The 19,312-nt window shown below is 43.4% G+C and overlaps 1 protein-coding gene and 1 long non-coding RNA gene across 43 annotated transcripts in view; both read right to left on the bottom strand.

Moving 5' to 3' along the window:
* S100B (S100 calcium binding protein B) overlaps positions 1-19,312 on the bottom strand; it is a 153,482-nt gene that overhangs the window by 17,625 nt on the left and 116,545 nt on the right. Inside the window, exon 1 of one of the 42 annotated variants that reach the window (XM_050784379.1) lies at positions 19,144-19,147. The exons of 35 other annotated variants lie outside the window; for them this stretch is intronic. The gene's annotated coding sequence lies outside the window, so the exon portion shown is untranslated. 6 more of the 42 variants (XM_050784389.1, XM_050784394.1, XM_050784358.1 and 3 more) reach the window with 6 other exon arrangements.
* On the bottom strand, positions 5,814-19,285 carry LOC126950609 (uncharacterized). Its single transcript, XR_007724226.1, has 4 exons — positions 19,132-19,285; positions 17,788-17,909; positions 9,472-9,610; positions 5,814-6,307 (listed from the first exon to the last, which is right to left on the bottom strand). It is a non-coding gene; the product is annotated as an uncharacterized LOC126950609 (long non-coding RNA).

Here is a 19,312-nt window from a genome sequence, read left to right as displayed (position 1 = left end):
TCTTTGGTAATTTTCTGCCTCAATGATCTGTCTAGTATTGTCAGCAGGGTGTTGAAGTCTCCCACTATTATTGTGTGGGAGTATAAGTCTCTTTGAAGTGCTCTAAGAACTTGTTTTATGAATCTGGGTGCTCCTGTGTTTGGTATATATATACACACACATATATACACACACACATATTATGTATATACTTAGGATAGTTAGGTCTTCTTGTTGAATTGAATCCTTTACCATTTTGTATGCCCTTCTTTGTCTTTTTTTATTTTTGTTGGTTTAAAGTCTTTTTTGCCTGAAATTAGGATTGCAACTCCTACTTTTTTTGGTTTTCCACTTGCTTGGTAGATTTTTACCCATCCCTTTATTTTGAGCCTGTGGGTGTCATTGAATGTGAGATGGGTTTCTTGATGACAGCATACTATTGGGTCTTGGTTCTTTATTGAGCTTGTCACTCTGAGTCCTTTAATTGGGGGCATTTTGCCCTTTTACATTCAGGGTTAGTATTATTATGTGTGGATTTGATCCTGTCATCATGATGTTAGCTTAGACCTGAGTTTCTAAAATATCATTTTCTTTTTCTCTGGAGAACTTCTTTTAACATTTCTTCATATCTATTAGCAACAATTTTTGTTTGTCTCAGAAAGTCTATTTCTCCTTTACTTTTGAAGGATAGTTTTGCAGAGCACAGAATTCTATGTTGGTGGGTGTATTAGTCTGTTCTTACACTGCTAATAAAGACATACCTGAGAGTGGGTAAATTATAAAGGAAAGAGGTTTAATTGACGCACAGTTTAGCATGGCTGGGGAGGCCTCAGGAAACTTACAACCATGGCAGAAGGGGAAGCAAACACATTCTTCTTCACATGGTGGCAGCAAGGAGAAGTGCCAAACAAAAGAGGAAAAAGCCCCTTATAAAACCATCAGATCTCATGAGAACTCACTGTCATGAGAACAGCAGCATGGAGGTAACCGCCCCCTATGATTTAATTACCTCACACCAGGTCCTTCCCATGACACATGGGGATTACAATTCAAGATGAGATGTGGGTGGGAACATAGCCAAACCATATCAGAGGGTTTATTTTCACAACACTTTAAATATAACCATGTGTCATGTAACAACATTTTGGTCAATGACATTGCATATGCAATGGTAGTCTCATAGATTATAATGGAATGAAAAATTTCTATTGCCTAGTGATGTTGTAGCCATCATAACATTGTAGAGCAATGCATTACTCATGTGTCTGTGGTTATAGTGGTGTAAACAAACCTACTGTGCTACAAGTCACATAAAAGTATAGTACATTAAATTATGTACGATACCTAATACTTGACAACTATCATAAATGACCATCTTACTGGTTTATGTATTTACTATACAATAACATTGTATTGTTATTTTAGACGGTACTCTTTCTATAATGTATGTATATTCACACACACCCATATATGTGTGTGTGTGTGTGTGTGTATATATATATATATATGTAAAGTTAGTTAACAGTTAGTTACCAGTAAAATAGCCTTGAGCAGGTCCTTTGGGACATATTCTAGAAGAAGGTGCTGCAGAGAATGACAGCTCCATATGTCTTATTGCCCTTGAAGACATTCCAGTGGGGAAAGATGCGATGTAGAGGTGGAAGACAGTGCTATTGATAGTTTTGACCTGTGTAGGCTTAGGCTAATGTGTGTGTGTTTCAGTTAAAAAAAAAAAAAAAAAAAAAAAAGGAAAAAATTTAAAAATTGTTAAAAATAGAAATAAGCTTATAGATTAAGGATATAAAGAAAGAAAATATTTTTGTATAGCTGTACAATGTGTTTGTATTTTAAGCTAACTATTATTACAAATAAGTCATGAGAAAAAAGTTTATAAAGTAAACAAGTTATGGTAAGCTAAGTTTAATTTATTATTGAAGAAATAATAATATTTTTGGTTTTTTTGTTTGTTTGTTTTTTGAGATGGAGTCTTGCTCAGTTGCCCAGGCTGGAGTGCGGTGGTGCAATATCTTGGCTCACTACAACCTCCACCTCCTGGGTTCAAGTGATTCTCCTGCCTCAGCCTCCCAAGCAGCTGGGATTACAGGTGTGTGCCACCACACCCAGCTAATTTTTGTATTTTTAGTAGAGACAGTGTTTCACCATGTTGACCAGGCTGGTCTCAAACTCCTGACCTCAAGTGATCTGCCCACCTCAGCCTCCCAAAGTGCTGGGATTATAGACGTGAGCCACCATGCCTGGGAAGAATATTTTAAAATAAATTTAATGTATGACTGGATGCAGAGGCTCAAGCTTCTAATCCTAGCACTTTGGGAGGCCAAGGCAGGAGGATTGCTTGAGGCCAAGAGTTCAAGAACAGTCTGGGCAATCCAGTGAGACCCTATCTCTAAAATAAATAAATAAATAAATAAATAAATAAATAAATAAATTTAGCGTAGCCTAAGTGTACAGTGCTTATAAGCCTACAGTAGACTACAGTGATGCTTATAAGTCTGCAGTAGAATACGGTAATGCTTGTAAGTACTACTACTCTAGTAATACTACTACATTAGTAGTACTACTACACTAGAGTACATTAATACTTATAAGTCTGCAGTAGAGTATAGTAATGCCCTGGGCATTCACATTCACTCACCAGTCAAGCACTAACTCACCCAGAACAACTTCCAGTTCTGCAAACTCCATTCATCATAAATGCCCCATATGGGTGTACCGTTTAAAATCCTTTATACCATATGTTTACTGTACCGTTTCTATGGTTAGATGTAAAAATACTTACTATTGTGTTTCATTGCCTACAATATACAGTAGTAACATATTGGACAAGTTTGTAGCCTAGAAGCAATAGGCTGTATCATACAGCTTAGGTGGATACTAGGCTATACCAGCTAGGTTTGTGTAACTGTATGATGTTCGCATAAGGACAAAATTGCCTAATAAAACATTTCTCAGTATGTATCCCCAACATTAAGTGATATATGACTATATTTCATTCCATCTTCTTCTTGCTTGCATAGTTTTTGAGGAGAAGTTAGATGTAATTTTTATCATGCTTCTCTATGGTAAGGTGTTTATTTTCTCTGGTTTCTTTTGAGATTTTTTCCTTTATGATTTTCCGAAGCTTGAATATGATATGTTTAGTTCTAGGGGGGAACGGGCATTTATTCTATTTGTGTTCTCTGAGCTTCCTGGATCTGTGATTTGGTATCTCACATTAATCTTGGGGAAATTCTCAGTCATTATTGCTTCGCATATTGCGTCTGTTCCTTTCTCTCTTTCTTCTCCTTTTGTTCTCATTATGTGTATGTTACACCTTTTGTAGCTATCCCATTGTTATAGGATATTATGTTCTGCTTTTCCTCCCCAGCTTTTATTCTCTTTGTTTTTTAGTTTTGGAAGTTTTTATTGTCATGTTCTCAAGCTCTCAGAGATTTTTTCCTCAGCCATGAGTCTACCAATGACTCCATCAAAGGGATTCTTCATTTCTGTTACAATGGTTTTCAAACTCTAGCATTTATGTTTGATTATTTCTTAGAATTTCCATCTTTCTGCTTTTGTTGCCCATCCACTCTTGCATGCCATCTGCTTTTTCTGTTACATCCCTTAACATACTACTCGTAGCTTTTCAAAATTCCTGGTTTGATAATTTCAGCATTCCTGCCATATCTGATCTGCTTGTGATGCTTTTTTAGGCTCTTCAAACTAGTTTTTGTCTTTTAGTGTACCTTGTAATGTTTTTTGAAGGCTGGAAATGAAGTCTGCCTAGAAGGAACTGCTGTCAAAAGACCTTTAGTGATGTGGTGGTAGGTGTGGGGGAGGGAAAGCATTCTACAATCCTACGAGTAGGTCTAGGTCTGTGGTGACCCTGCCCCCCTGAATTGTGACCTTCACAAATGCTCCTCTATCCTGTAGGTGGGACAGGATGACTGCAGGCGGCTGGAATTGTGTATTTCCTTTCACCTGCATGGAAGTCTGGAGCCACCTGGAGTTGGTAGGTCAGGCTCTGATGTAACCTAGCCAGTTTGGCTGGGATAAAACAGACTCCTGAGGACAGACATTGTTAAGGACAAAATGCCCTATCTCAAGATGGTTCCTTTTTTCTTCCCCCTGCCGAAGCACAAGGGAATTTTTCTCCAATAATCACTGTGAGGACCTGGTCAAGCTCCTGGAGGTAAAATTCACAAAAGTGTAGGGGCCCTCAGGACGGGGGTCCTCTTGGAGTTTTTGTCCCTCAGACTTGCAGCACTAAGCCTCCAGCAATTTTTCAGGTTTTCCTACCCTGGCACTGGAGGTTTCTGCTGGAGATAAGTTGTGATTCTCTCTACCCACTTGTCTGTCTCTCCAATGTTGGGAACAATAGTTTGTCCTGTAACCTCACTTCTCTACTGGATCTAACTTCTCTAGTGGATTAATTTTTCAGTTTGTTCAGCTTTTTACTTGCTGTTAGAATGGAGCAAAGATTTCTTAGCTCCTTATATGTTGAACTGGAAACAAAAAATGAGTACTTTCTGAAGATAAAAAATCCCCAAAGTAATATAATATCACAAATGTCACTAGTCCACCTGCAAAAAAATATGTACCACCTGTTCCTCCCAATAATAAAAAAGCTTAAGGAGACAACAAGGGTGCCAAGAGGCAGCTGGTTGCTGGAGAGCAATCACCACGGTGTTTCCCCGGAGAGTGAGAACATGCACTCTTTGGCTTGGGAAGAAAGGTGCCATTGTGAGCAACGCTGCCATGACTCTGTGGCCAAGAGCCATCACTTGACTAGTGGTCATGGCATTGTGGAGAGCTGCCTGGCATTGCAGCCTGTGAAACTTTGGAGATAATTGGGAGGGGGTGGAGGGGGTGATGGAGGCTCAAGGCCCATGGTGTCTAGTCTACTACACCTTGAATGCCAAAGGCACCCATGTGGTTCACCCTCTGTCTAGTCTGCAGATGGAGGGAAATGGGTTGATGTGGCTCCAGGTTCCCAGATGACGACCTGCCATGACAGGAAGGGGCTCTCCTTCCCAAGCAACAGTGCTGCCTGCCCAGGACAGAGCATGAAGGAGCTTGTGGGTCAACAGGGACCTCTATTTGAATGTATAAATCTTCTGTTAAGATCTTCTTCAGTCGCTTGGATGTCCCTTCTCCCTTCATCCATTCAGCAGACTCTTGGCTCCAATCAACTAGGCAGCCAGCCCCGGGCCTTGCTGGGGCTGGTCAGGGGGTGGGAAGAGGTCATTCCAGAAAGGCCTGGGCAGCAACATTGTTTTCTCCCACAAAGGACGGTGCCATCCGCCACCAAGCCACTCACGAGGCTGATTCCAGTGACTGATGGCCACAGGCAGAAAAGGAGGCTTGTGTTCTGAAGGAATGCGAAGAAGAGACAAAAAGCTTCTGTTGTAGCAAATGCAAGTATTGATGCAATGAGAACTCACTGCCTTTCCTGTTCTAAAGAATGCCACTCCCAGCCAGCAGGCAGCCGTGGGGTCAGGGCTTGGGTGCTGGAGCCTTGGAGCTGGGTTCAGATCCGACCTCTGAACATACCTTGTCAAACGACAACCTTTCTCAGCCTGAGTAAAAGAGGGAAAAAGCTGCACCCCTGAGAGGGCTGTCGGAGTAGTAAAGGAAATTGACATGCACATACACGTGCACACATACAGACACACGTGAAGTGCCCAGAAATGACATGCACATGCATGTGCACACAGAGAGACACATGTGAAGAGCCCAATGCACTCACGTGGGAGTCATTATGATTATTATAAAAGTTACTGCTCTTGTCTGCAGAACCTGGAGCTGTCAGGAGGACTCCTGGGGCGGGAGTCAGACCAGGCAAAGCAAAGAACAGCAAATAGCAGAGGGACAGAGACTGCTTTCTAAGCCAGATACATTAGGTCTAAAAGGGCAGAGTGAACCTGCCGGCTACTTTAGAATACTCTGAATCCAGGAGGCCCCAATCTGGCAAATTGAGACAGAATATCAGCATTTCATGGGTATCACGTTTTATTATTTTTGAACCATGTCACATTCCATGAATTCATTTGGGTTCTAACCAGTCATTCCGAAGTCCGTGCTCCCTTCCAGAAGTGCAGGCCCAGTGTGAGCTGAGCTGGGGGCAGAGCGGGAGCATCGCTGTTTGCCCTGGGTCCATGGCAACGCCAGAGCCCAGCTCAACACAGCAGGGCTTTTGTTTTCATTTTTCAACTTTTTTTCGAAGCTTTGAGAAGGAACTGGAGATTGGAGTGTGAAGAGCCCACCCCACACAAAGCCGCTTTTCATGGCACTTGCTGTTTCTTGCTGTTTCTTGCTCAGGAATTGAGTCCTGGTGAAATATGAGAGGAAGTGTTTGAACTGATGCTGGGGCAAGATCTCAAAAGGAAAACTGAGTTTTGTCTTTTGTAGAACTCTGCCACAGATATTTATTTTGGTTATACTTTTTATAACTTTTAAGGATTCTTGGAAATTTGCAATAAAATCATGTCAGTTTAAATTTTTTAAAAATCACAAGATTAGCCTATTTGTTTTCTCACTCAACAGGAGTGTTTTTCATTTGACGACTTCAGAAGATCCCACGTCTTACGGCCCATCCCTTCCTGTAGGACGCTGTGGGCCAGGACAGCACAGTACTTGGCCACATGCACAAGTGAGCAGCCACAAAAGCCTAATCAATTGATTGTTCGAACTACTTAACTCACGTCTGTAATCCCAGCACTTTGGAAGGCTGAGGCGGGCGGATCACTTGAGGTCAGGAGTTTGAGACAGCCTGGGCAACATGGTGAAACCCTGTCTCTACTAAAAATACAAAAATTAGCCAGGCGTGGTGGCACATTCTTGTAGTCCCAGCTACTTGGGAGGCTGAGGCAGGAGGATCCCTTGAACTCGGGAGACGGAGGTTGCAGTGAGCAGAGATCCTGCCACTGCACTCCAGCCTGGGCCACAGAGAGAGAACTCTGTCTCAAAAAACAAACAAACAAACTCTGTTTAACAAGTGAGGATGCATACGCCTTGACTGTAAAAATGCCTTTGTGGAATTGAACCACCTCCACGGCAACGACCCAGGAGGTGGAAACGAGTTATTTTATTTTAGCGATTTAAATAAAGAATGTACCAAACAAGAGAAGAGGAAAGCTGAGAACCTGAAATCTGGAAGCTCGGTTGGGCACAGTGATTCACACCTGTAATCCCAGCATTTTGGGAGGCCAAGGTAGGCAGATCACCTGAGGTCAGGAGTTTAGGACCAGCCTGGCCAACATGGTAAAACCCCGTCTCTACTAAAAATACAAAAAAATTAGCCAGGCTCCTGTAATCCCAGCTGCCAGGGAGGCTGAGGCAGGAGAATTGCCTGAACCCAGGAGGCAGAGGTTGCAGTGAGCTGAGACTGCACCATTGCACTCCAGCCTGGGCAACAAGAATGAAACTCCATCTAAAAATATATATATATAAATAAATAAAATTTTAAAAAATCTAGAAGCTCAATTCCTAGCAGTTTTGCTACTGCAGAACAATAACCTCTTTTTTTTTTAAAAAACAAACTTTAAGTTGAAAACACTGTGAATAACCTGGCACTATATTTCAATTTTTAGGGTAACTGGAATACATCCACAGGTGTATTTAGCAACTAGTAGTTCTATTGAGTGCTAACGTAAATAAAACTTAAATCACAGGAGGAATACACTGTTTTTGGAATTAAAACTTATTCAGACTCCATAATAAAATCAATTCCTGATGTAATTCCTGTAACATATGTATTAACCTTAAGTTCAACATTTAAAATTAATGATCTGTTATTGTGTATTAATTTATAAAATTAATTGCAATCTTCTGAACTCTGCCTTTGGGGTTCCCTGGAACGAGGCCCAGGGGTCGTGTTTGCCTGAGTCACATGGGTGCACCTCCCTTCCCCAGGCGAGGCCCACTTGGCTGTGCGTCCCCCCACAGCTGGGACCATGAGAAGCAGAGGTAGACAAGGACAGTGTCTTGGTGATCACAACTTTTAAAACAAAAAACTCAGATGCCCGGGATGAGAGAGTGCACACCCCATGCTGACACCCCACCCTGACCTTGCTGCTGCCGTGATGATGACCACAGAAGGACACCTGTTCACGGAGCCCTGGCTGAGCTCGTTCTGTCTTCAGCCTGTGCAGCTGGCCAGGTCCCTTGGCCGTAGGAAGGCTCCAGAGGCCTCTTTGGGTAGAAGAGTGTGGGATCAGGTCAGTTGCTCAGCACACCAAGGAGCCAGGCCTCACAGGGACTCTCTTAGGGACAGATGTTGCAACTCAAGTGACAACTACTCCTGCCCCTGGAGTGGGACTCGTGTGCTCCAATGCCCCGCAACATGTTGGCCTTCAGGTGCCCTGCCAGGTCCTGGGTGTTCAGTGTGCTCTGGTTCCTGGGAGGAAGGTAAGACACTGAGTTCCGAACTCTGGAGGTGGAAGGGGGCTCCTTGGACAGTCACCTGATTAAGCACAGCCCTGGCCCCATCCTGGTCACAGGGGTGTGAGTCTCCAAGGACAGGGCTCCAGAGCACCATGTGACAAGTCACATGTAAAGGAAACCTGGGCAATGGCATAAATGAGGACCTCCCCTTAGTGGGGAAAGGAGCTTAGCAGGCTTCAGAGCCTCAGCCTGCATAGGAAACATGTGTTTCTTCATCATCATGGGGGAAACTGAGGCTCAGAGAACTAGTTCACCCAGGTTGCATCATTCAGTGTCAAAGCCAGGATTTGAACCTGGGCCTGCCTCCACAGTCCAAGTCCCAACCACATGAAATGCTGCTGTCGTGTATCGGAGCAGGAGGAAACACCCTGCGCTGAATCAAGGAGGTGCTTTTACTCTGCTTTTTTTTGTTTTTGTTTTTGAAACAGAGTCTCGCTCTATTGCCCAGACTGGAGTGCAGTGGTGCAATCTCAGCTCACTCCAGCCTCCTTCTCTAGTGTTCAAGTGATTCTTGTACCTCAGCTCCTGAGTAGCTGGGATTACAGGCATGCACCACCACACCTGGCTAATTTTTGTAATTTTAGTAGAGATGGGGTTTCACCATGTTGACCAGGCTGCTCAAACTCCTGGCCTCAAGTGATCCACTTGCCTTAGTCTTCCAAAATGTTGGGATTACAGGCATGAGCCTCCATGCCCAGCCAGACTCCACTTCTTGATGGAGAAATGGCAAGAGCAGAGCATGTGGGAAGGATTGCTGAAATCGCTATGGCTAACTTTGGAAAATACATTCTGCCCTCTGGCTGCACCCCCCACACATTCAAAATAGACTCACCCAGACACCCATGGCCTCATGCCATTATGGCAGCCAGAACTCCAAGTCTCACCACCTAACCAAGTCCATGCGGGGTGAGGCTCTATGGGCACGGCTCCTCAGACACAACCTCTTCAATGTGTTTCCTTCTCAATCCACAGACTTGTGACCTCAAGAGCCAAGCACCTGACCCCACCTCTTCACCCTATGTCTAATGGGGATGGAGATAAGACAGATACCTCGGCCCCTGCCACTCAGAAGGGCAAAACTGAGGCAAAAAGCAGGCAGTCTGCAGAGATTCTGAAATCCAACCTGACCCAGGTCAACAGGTCTGCCATTAGGGCCCAGTGTTGCTCCAGGGACTGATTCTCTAGGCACCTGAGAAGAAAATAAAAGCCAGCTTGGATTAAAAGAACCAGATAGCACAAAATGAAAGGAGGCCAGTGGGCCCCTGAATTTCTACAGGCTAAGACTGCTCAACCACAAACGCAGGCTGCTCTTATTTTTTCTAGTACACTTCCCTTAATAACTTTGTGGGTTTTCTATGAATTTTATTGAAGTTCACTCCATTAGACAAAACCTGCACCCCAGATCTCTTTTAAATAGTCTCTTTACTATTGGGGGTCCGTGTGTGGCTGTTGTGGAACAATGCTCTTAAGATTCCCAGAAGGTCTCCTTAATAGGGACCTGGGAGGCACATGCATACGGTCCCTGGGAGGTCCTTTGCATCTGAAAAGGCTGGCAAGACACCAATTGAACTCTTTCTGCATCTTAACAGAGGGTTTTATAATTCAACCCTTAACTTCGTGTCTGCTCTGAACCCGCATATTCCCTACAGGGCTGCGGGTCCCAACTTTGCTCTGAGCCCTTTCATTCTTTGAGAATCTTCTGCTGGGAGAAACTGTGGATGAAAAATAGTTTCATTGTTGAGCCCAGCAAATCCTGGCTCCTTCATGTTTTTATAAGTTCTGTTTGAAAACCCCATCATTCCTTCTCCAATGCCTCTTTCCCTACAGTGCCTCTCTCCCTAATCATTCCTCATGATGTGCAGGTGAAAGAAGCCAGTCATTCAATGACAAGAGCCTTCTTTACTTCACTTGCTTTTCCTCAGTCCCTTGCCAGCTGCCTTCTCATGCCTGCCAACCTCTTCTCTGGGGCTGAGTCCCACAGCCAACCCCCCATGTTTTTTGGCTTTTGTCATGGTAGCATCCCACTTCAAAGTACCCGATTCTGTTCCAGTTACTATTGCGGCATAAGCAACCACTATCTAATAGCGTAAAAGCATCAGCTGTTTTATTTTTCTCCTACAGCATGATTGATTGGCACAGGGTGCTGGTGTGGCTCCGTGTCTAGGACCTCAGCTGGGGAGACAGAACAGCTGTGGCTCTGCGGCTGGGGTAGAACCATCCCGAGGTCACGTAGCACCAGGTAGGAGAGAACATGAAGGCTGGGCTCAGCTGGGACTGACATCTGCAGCACTGTGCATGGTGTCTCTGAGAGGCTGGATTCTGAGGAGTGTCCCAAGAGCCTGCATTCCTAGAGGACTGAGAGAGCTGCATGGCCTTTCCTGAGCTGCCTTGGGAGCCACTGCAGGCCTCGCAACTTAGTGACTACAGCAGACATTACAAGCCCAAGACCAAGGGGAACGAAGGTGGATGCTGTTTCTCAGTGGGAAGATGTCAAAGAATGTACAGCCATTGGGAAAAAAAAACAAAAAAAAGCACCACAGCTTACTCTCTAGCCACACATTATTTACATATTAGTCCATTCTCATGCTGCTATAAAGAAACACCTGAGGCTGGGTAATTTATAAAGAAAAAAATTGACTCACAGTTCCTCATGGCTTTGGATACCTCAGGAAATTTACAATAATGGCGAAAGATGAAGGGGAAGAAAGGCACCTTCTTTACAGGGTAGCAGGAAGGAGAAGTGCTGAGCAAAGGAGGAAAAGCCCCTTATAAAAATCATCAGATCTCATGAGAACTGACTCACTATTATGAGAACAGCATGGGGGTAGCCACCCCCATGATTCAGTGACTTCCCACAGGGTCCCTCCCACCACACATGTGGATTATGGGAACTAAAATTCAAGATGAGATTTGGGTGGAGACACAGCCAAACCATATCAGGGACTGAATTATGTCCCCTACCTCCAAATTCATATGTTGACCCCAATCCCCAATGTGACTGTATTGGAAGATAGAGCCCTTAGCAAGGTATTCCAAGGTGAGCAGGTCTATGCAAACCTACCCCCAAAGACCGAGGAGGCTGAGAGGCTGAAGAAAGAGGCTGACAAATCCAGTTTCTTAGGAACATTTAACAGGGACTTATGAACAGAAGCTATGTCTGTGTCTTAGGCAGCAGTGAGGGAAGCGGGTGGATCTCCTCACTGTTACCCTCCCAGACCCAGGGCTTATAGACCATAGGGGAAGAGTATGCAGGCTTCAGAGGCGATGTGTAGGATAACTGTATGGTAAGTAAGATAATGTCAAGGTTGTTTTGCCCTAAGGGCAGTAAGTGCATGCTTTTACACAAGGATCAGTAGTTAAAATACAAATCTTACAGGCATTTCAGGAACTGGGGTTAATTAGAAGTCAATGTGGAGGATCAGCATCCAGGGCAGGTCGCTAATCTGATAGCACCTAATCTGGTGCCCTTATAAGAAGAGGAACAGATACTGGAGTGCTCTCATTGCATGCACACAGTGGAAAGGCCATTTGAGGACACAGCAAGAAGGTGGCTGTCTACGAGCCAGAAAGAGAGCCCTCACCAGAAATCTAATTTGCTGGCACCTTGATCATGCACTTCCAGCCTCCAGAACTGTGAGAAAATAAATTTCTGTTGTTTAAGCCTCCTAGTCTGTGGCATTTTGTTAAGGCAGCCTGAGCAGACTATTGTATGAAAACCAGCTATCATCAGATAGAAAACAAGCAGCCATACCTGGTTGTTGGAAGAATTGTTTTTTGAGGTTGTAGGACTGAGGTCCTTAGTTCTTGCTGGCTGTTGGCTGACAGTCTCACTGAGTTCCTACAGGCAGCCCTCAGTCCTTGCCATGGGGAATGTCCCCAGAATAGCCACACATGTTCCACGTGTACCTGAAAATAACATGCACTCTGCTAGGGGTGGATGAAGTGGATATACTGATTTTATATATTTGTGTACATACGTAAGTCTCATGATGTAAGCCAACATGACGTGTGTCATGTTGGTTAAATGAGCTGTTTGAATCTCTGCTGTCTGCCTTCTTGTTCTGAGTTATGTGATAGGTGTGTTAAATCCCCCAACTACAATTATGGATGGTTCTATTTCTCCTTTGAGTTATATTAATTTTTGAATTTCTGGATTTTATATTTTGAAGCTATGTTATAGACACACAAATTTGGGGCTGCTATTTCTTTCTACTGAATTGACAGTTTATCATTATGAAATAATTCTTTTATTTTTGGTAATACCGTTGGTAAAGTCTGCTTTTTACAATATCAGTATGGTTTGTGTTGGTGTGGTATTGCCTCCCCCATTCTTTTACTTTCAACTAAATGTTTCTTTATAGGTAAAGTATGTTTCTTATAACTATCATTTAGTCAAATCTCTAAAAGAGATACTTAAGAATATTGGCATTGGCCGGGCATGGTGGCTCACACCTGTAATCCCAGCACTTTGGGAGGCTGAGGTGGGTGAATCACTTGAGGTCAGGAGTTGAAGATCAGGCAGACCAACATAGTGAAACCTAATCTCTACTAAACATACAGAAAAAAAAAAAATTAGCTGGGAAGGGTGCTGCACGCCTTTAATTCCAGCTACTCGGGAAGCTGAGGCATGAGAATCGTTTGAACCCAGGAAGCAGAGGTTGCAGTGAGCTGAGATTGTGCCACTGTACTTTAGCCTGAGCGACAGGGCTAGACTCTGTCTCAAAAAAAAAAAAATTGGCATGTTTTCTATCTTTACATTTAATGTTGTTAGAAATATAGTTGGGTTTAAGTCTGCCATCTTGCTGTTTATTTTTATTTTTTTTAATTATACTTTAAGTTCTGGGATACATGTGTAGAACGTGAAGGTCTGTTACACAGGTACACATGTGCCATGGTGGTTTGCTGCATTGCTGTTTATTTATCATTTGTCTTGTCTTTTATTTCTGTAGTACTCTCTTAATGTTTTCTTTTCCATTTTTTAAATTTATTTTTTTCTTTTATCTTCTATTTTGCTTTTTGTCATACATCATTGTAGTTTTCGAGAGCTCAATATGCACTCTTGACCTGCCTGAAGTTATTAGAATACTTTTGCTTTGTCCTAACAAAGATCCAGCACATTACGATAGTTTATTTATCCCCTTTGCTCTGTGTGCGGCTGTTGGCATATATTCCACCTCTACACATGATAAACCTCACAAGTCATAATAATTGTTGATTTAAGGACAAATTTAAAAAATATATTTATCCATTTATTTACACTTTCTAGTACTCTTCTGTCCTTCCTGCAGTTATGAGATTATCTTATTTTAGCCTGAAGTTCTTCTTTTAGCTTCTTAGTGCATGTTTCCTTCAGTCAAATTCCGTTTATCTGAAAATGAATTTATTTTGACTTCCTTTGTAATGGATATTTTTTCTTAGGCTTAGAATTATACATCAGCAGATTTTTCTTTTTTTATCATTATACTTTAAGTTCTGGGATACATGTGCAGAATGTACAGGTTTATTACATATACACTTGCCATGGTGGTTTGCTGCACCCATTAACCCACCATCTACATTAGGCATTTCTCCTAGTGCTATCCCTCCCCTAACCCCCCACCCCCTGACAAGTCCTGGTGTGTGATATTCCCCTCCCTGTGTCCACATGTTCTCACTGTTCAACTCCCAGTTATGAGTGAGAACATGCAGGGTTTGGTTTTCTGTTCCTGTGTTAGTTGCTGAGCATGTTGGTTTCCAGCTTCATCCATGTCCCCGCAAAGGACATGAACTCATCCTTTTTATGGCTGCATAGTATTCTATGGTGTATATATGCCACATTTTCTTTATCCAGTCCATCACTGACGCGCATTTGGGTTGGTTCCAAGTATTTGCTATTGTAAACAGTGCTGCAATAAACATATGTGTGCATGTGTCTTTATAGTAGAATTATTTATAATCCTTTGGGTATATACCCAGTAATGGGATTGCTGGGTCAAATTGTATTTCTGGTTCTAGATCCTTGAGGAACCGTTACACTGTCTTCCACAATGGTTGAACTAATTTACACTCCCACTAACAGCGTAAGAGTTCCTATTTCTCCACATCCTCTCCAGCATCTGTTGTTTCCTGATTTTTTTTTTTTTTTTTTTGAGACGGAGTCTTGCTCTGTCGCCCAGGCTGGAGTACAGTGGCCAGATCTCAGCTCACTGCAAGCTCTGCCTCCTGGGGTCACGCCATTCTCCTGCCTCAGCCTCCCGAGTAGCTGGGACTACAGGCGCCCGCCACCTCGCCTGGCTAGTTTTTTTGTACTTTTTAGTAGAGACGGGGTTTCACCGTGTTAGCCAGGATGGTCTCGATCTCCTGACCTCGTGATCTGCCCGTCTCGGCCTCCCAAAGTGCTGGGATTACAGGCTTGAGCCACCGTGTTTCCTGACTTTCTAATGATTACCATTCTAACTGGTGTGAGATGGTATCTCATTGTGGTTTTGATTTGCATTTCTCTAATGACCAGTGATGAAGAGCTTTTTTTATGTTTGTTGGCCGCATTAATAGCTTGTTTTGAGAATGGTTCATTTCTTTTCATTCTTTTTTTCTCTAATCTTGTCTTCACACTTTATTTCATTAAGCTGATCTTCAGTCTCTGATATCCTTTCTTTTACCTGATTGATTTGGCTGTTGATATTTGTGTATGCTTCATGAAGTTCTCATGCTGTGTTTTTCAGCTCCATCAGGCCATTTATGTTCTTCCTTTTGTAACCCCTATGCCAAATGTTGACACCTTATAGTAATTGGCAGGGATAAGTAGGAAATTGCTTGATAAATAAATACAAACAAAAATGTATGCTGGCAATTCTTAAGACATTTCTAATATTACTTTGCCACTAATTTTAAAGTTAACTTATTTATTAAAGACTTTAAGTAAACTTAACATTTGACTAGTCTTCCCCTTTTTCTAATAAAGTATTTTATTTGAGCACTTTTATTTTTCTTTAAGCCAATTAATTAGAGCTCTTTTATATTTTTTAATAGAGAAACATGGGTACACAACACATAAATTACATAGAGGTATTAGGTATACCGATAGAAGCACATCTTATACATTCCTAAGACCTCCTTTTTTTTTTTTCTATCTTAGACTTGCAAACTGTCAATAACCTGTGTCACTGCCCCGGAAATTGTCAGCTAAATAGCCCTAAATCCGCATATTGAAAGAAACTCTTAGACGAAAAATTAGATAGCAAAATTTACATTTCAAGGTACACAGAGAAAAAGTCTGGTGGTGCTAAAGACAGATTAAAGATGGATGCCAAATGAAACATAAAATTATGAAAATCTATCACAGGATTGTATAAGGAGACCAATTTTATTTAGATAGAGACTACCTATATTTTAACTGGATCTCTGAGCTCTGGGCAGACCCTACACAGAATCCTGGGTCTCCAAAAAGCGAAAATTATTGTGAGGTTAGACCAGGTCATGCTTTTGCACTGCACTTAAAATTTTTTTTTAACAAAGACATTTCTATGCGTCTAAACTACACTATTCCTCAAGAATTCAAGAGTAGCCTCTGTTGCAGTAACTATTTTAGTTAAAAAATTAGGTAACACCATACAAAAGCAAGCAGTTTAAGAGCTGAGATGAACTTGTCTGTTTACGCTCTTGCGGTTCCATAAGGAAACAGGTTTCTCCTCCAAGGGGAATCTGGTACCTTCTCCATTTTCTGTAAGGAACCCTGGGTATTATAAACTATATTAGGTTCCTCATGAAGCAGAGGGTGCAAGAGGAAGAAGAGACGGCAGAAGTAAATGAAGAAAACAGAAGCCAGTCAACTAAGAAAAAAAACTTTTGCTCAAAAAGACAAGGTCCTAGAAGAGAAAAACAAAAACAAAAACACAAAAACCAAAACCTGAAGGCCTTTTAAATACAAACACACACACAGGCACACATACACACACATGTTGGATGTTAGCTTCTAATTAAGCTGACTTTTAACCATTGAGCTCCTTAAAAAAAAAACTTTTTAAAACTCTTTGAGGAGAGAGACCCTCTCATATTGTTTTATATTGTTTTATACTCAGTACCTGTTTTAAGAAAAAAACAAGGAAGTAAAACCAAAGACAGGCAGCCCGGTGCCAGGCCTGGAAACAGGCCTGGGTCTGCCTGGCCTAAATCCAGTAGTTAAAAATCAACTCATGACTTAGAAACCGATATTCCTGACATTGTATAGAACACTGTGAAACTCCCTGCCCTGTTCTGTTTCACTCTGACCACAGGTGCATGCAGCCCCTGTCACGTACCGCCTGCTTGCTCAAATCAATCACGACCCTTTCATGTGAAATCTTTAGTGTTGTGAGCCCTTAAAAGGGACAGAAACTTTGCACTCGGGGAGCTCAGATTTTAAGGCAGTAGATTGCCGATGCTCCCAGCTGAATAAAGCCCGTCCTTCTACAACTCGGTGTCTGAGAGGTTTTGTCTGCGGCTCGTCCTGCTACATCATTACTGGCTGGGCATGGTGGCTCACACCTGTAATCCCAACACTTTGGGAAGCCGAGATAGGCGGATCGCTTGAGGTCAGTTTGAGACAGCCTGGCCAACATGGTGACCAAACCCCATCTCTACCAAAAAAATACAAAAATGAGCTGGGCGTGGTGGTGCATACCTGTAATCCCAGCTACTCAGGAGGCTAAGGCATGGGAATCACTTGAACCTGGGAGGTGGAGGTTGCAGTGAGCTGAGATTGTGCCACTGCACTCCAGCCTGGGCCACAGAGCAAGGCTCTGTCTAAATAAATAAATAAATCTCATTATCATATTTCATCTAGGACAAATTGCTGTTATTTCAGAAGTACCAAGTATCAAACCAGAAAGGGCTTGATTTAGGAACCAAACCCAGGCTGTCGTGGTGGAAAAAAAGAAGGCAGAATCCTTAGGTAAGGAACTGCAGCATGGGATGACAGTCATTGCTCTTTTTGGTTGGTCTGGCTAGCAAAAATGTGGCCTTGTTATATTAAAAAAGTCCCTTAAGTAGTCAAAATAAAAAATCTTTTTTTTTTTCCCGTTTGCTGGCTATTTTTCTTCCCCCACCACACCGACCTTTTGTGTGTGTGTGTGTGGTGGGGAGGGGGGGAAACTTACCCAGTTCAGAGGCCTTGGTTCTCATAATTTGGAACTTCCCTTTGGATTTGATCAAGTCAGACAGAGTTGGTCAAACTCAATGGGAAAAAGACAAAAGAACAAAAAAAGGAAACAACAACAACAAAAAAAACCAGTTAAGCGAAACAAAGGATTGGACAATTTATAAGATTACTGAGTACACTCATGGTAAGGAGAAATTAAGACCAGCTGGTTGTTAATCTTAGCCAAGACAAACCCCAATTCAGTTACTTACCTACGGATGGGTCTCAGGCTGAAGATTGCTCTCTACCATCCTAGGAGCAGGGGAAGAAAACCCCTCATCTTTCCTGTGGGAAGCGAGCTCAAACTCCATAAGTTACCTGCCTTCCACTGTCACTGAAGCAAGAAAAAACTTGCCTTCCTTATGTTGGAAGAGAGTAAACCACCCCCGTCCCCTCACCCCACACACACAAAAGGAGTTGTACAGCAAAATAAACTAGATCTTGACCAAATCTGGGTGGATCAGGGATTCTCTGGAGGGGGTTCTTCGAGGCCTCAGCAAATTATCCTATTGGTTTGAGCCATAAAGATAGCTCAGGCTGGTACTAAGGACTGACAGGAGATTTGTCAAAGGTCAGTGGCACCTCTACTAGGAATCGCTTTGTGGTTACTAAAATGTGAACCTTAAATATCTGAGTCAGATCTCAGTCAACTTAGGAAGTTTATTTTGCTGAATTTAAGGAGGCACGCCCATGACACGGCCTCCGGAGGTCCTGATGACATGGGCCCAAGGTGGTCAGAGCACAGCTTGGTTTTACACATTTTAGGGAGATATGAGACATCAATTAATATATGTAAGATGAACATTGGTTGGTCTGGAATGGCGGCACTACTCGAAGCAAAGGCAAGAGGGAGCTTCCAGGTCAAACAGTTGCATTCCCTTGAGTTTCTGGTTAGCCTCTCCAGAGGTGGTAATCAGATATGCATTTACCTCAGTGAGCTGAGAGATGACTAAACCGAATGGGAGGCAGGTTTGCCCTAAGCAGTTGCCAGCTTGACTTTTCCCTTTACCTTAATGATTTTGGGACCCCAAGATTTATTTTCCTTCCACATTTTTTTTTTTTTTAAATCAGACTTAAGGTCTCCCTTGATGTTAATGCCGGAGAAGTATAACAAGGCACGTGTAACTCTTACTTCCCCTCAAGGCCAGAACAGTCTCTCAGGTTGAACTTCGGGGTTCCCTGGTAAAGGAGGGAGTCCAGTCCGCCTCGGCTGCCGGGGCCGGGTCGGGGTGGGGGTGGGGCTTCGAATTTTATTTCTGTTTTACAGGCATTAGTGCCACCCATTTCTCCTTAACCCCAAACTTCCTCTCCCCAAAACAGAAACGTCACCATTCTGCTTCCACTTGTCCAGAAGAAAGCAGAGGGCGCGCACTGAGCAGCGCGGATGGGAAAGTTAACTGAATTATTTGACGGAAGACACGAGGAGGTAGGGGTCCCCCAAGCCCCAGCCATTTTGTGGCTCGTACGGGTTGTCGCTTCCCAGGCCCTGAGGGGCCCAACCCCGCCCCCCGCCCCAGGTCGGCCTCCCGCCCCGCGCCCTGCACCGAGGGTCAGACCCCACACCGAGCCCCCCGCGTCGGGGCGGGGCGGTTGGGGACAAGCTCCACACAAGGGGGCGCTGGGCCTCAGCTCTCAAGAGCGCGGGAAGCTCAGACGTGAAGCGCGCTGCGCAGCCCAAGCTGCAGACGGTCTGTGAGCGGCGCGCCTGCGCGAGTCCAGGGCGGTGGCTCGGCTCCC

The sequence above is a fragment of the Macaca thibetana genome, chromosome 3, assembly GCF_024542745.1.
Source record: "Macaca thibetana thibetana isolate TM-01 chromosome 3, ASM2454274v1, whole genome shotgun sequence".
NCBI lineage: Eukaryota > Metazoa > Chordata > Mammalia > Primates > Cercopithecidae > Macaca > Macaca thibetana.
This window is presented reverse-complemented; position numbering and strand designations above follow the sequence as displayed.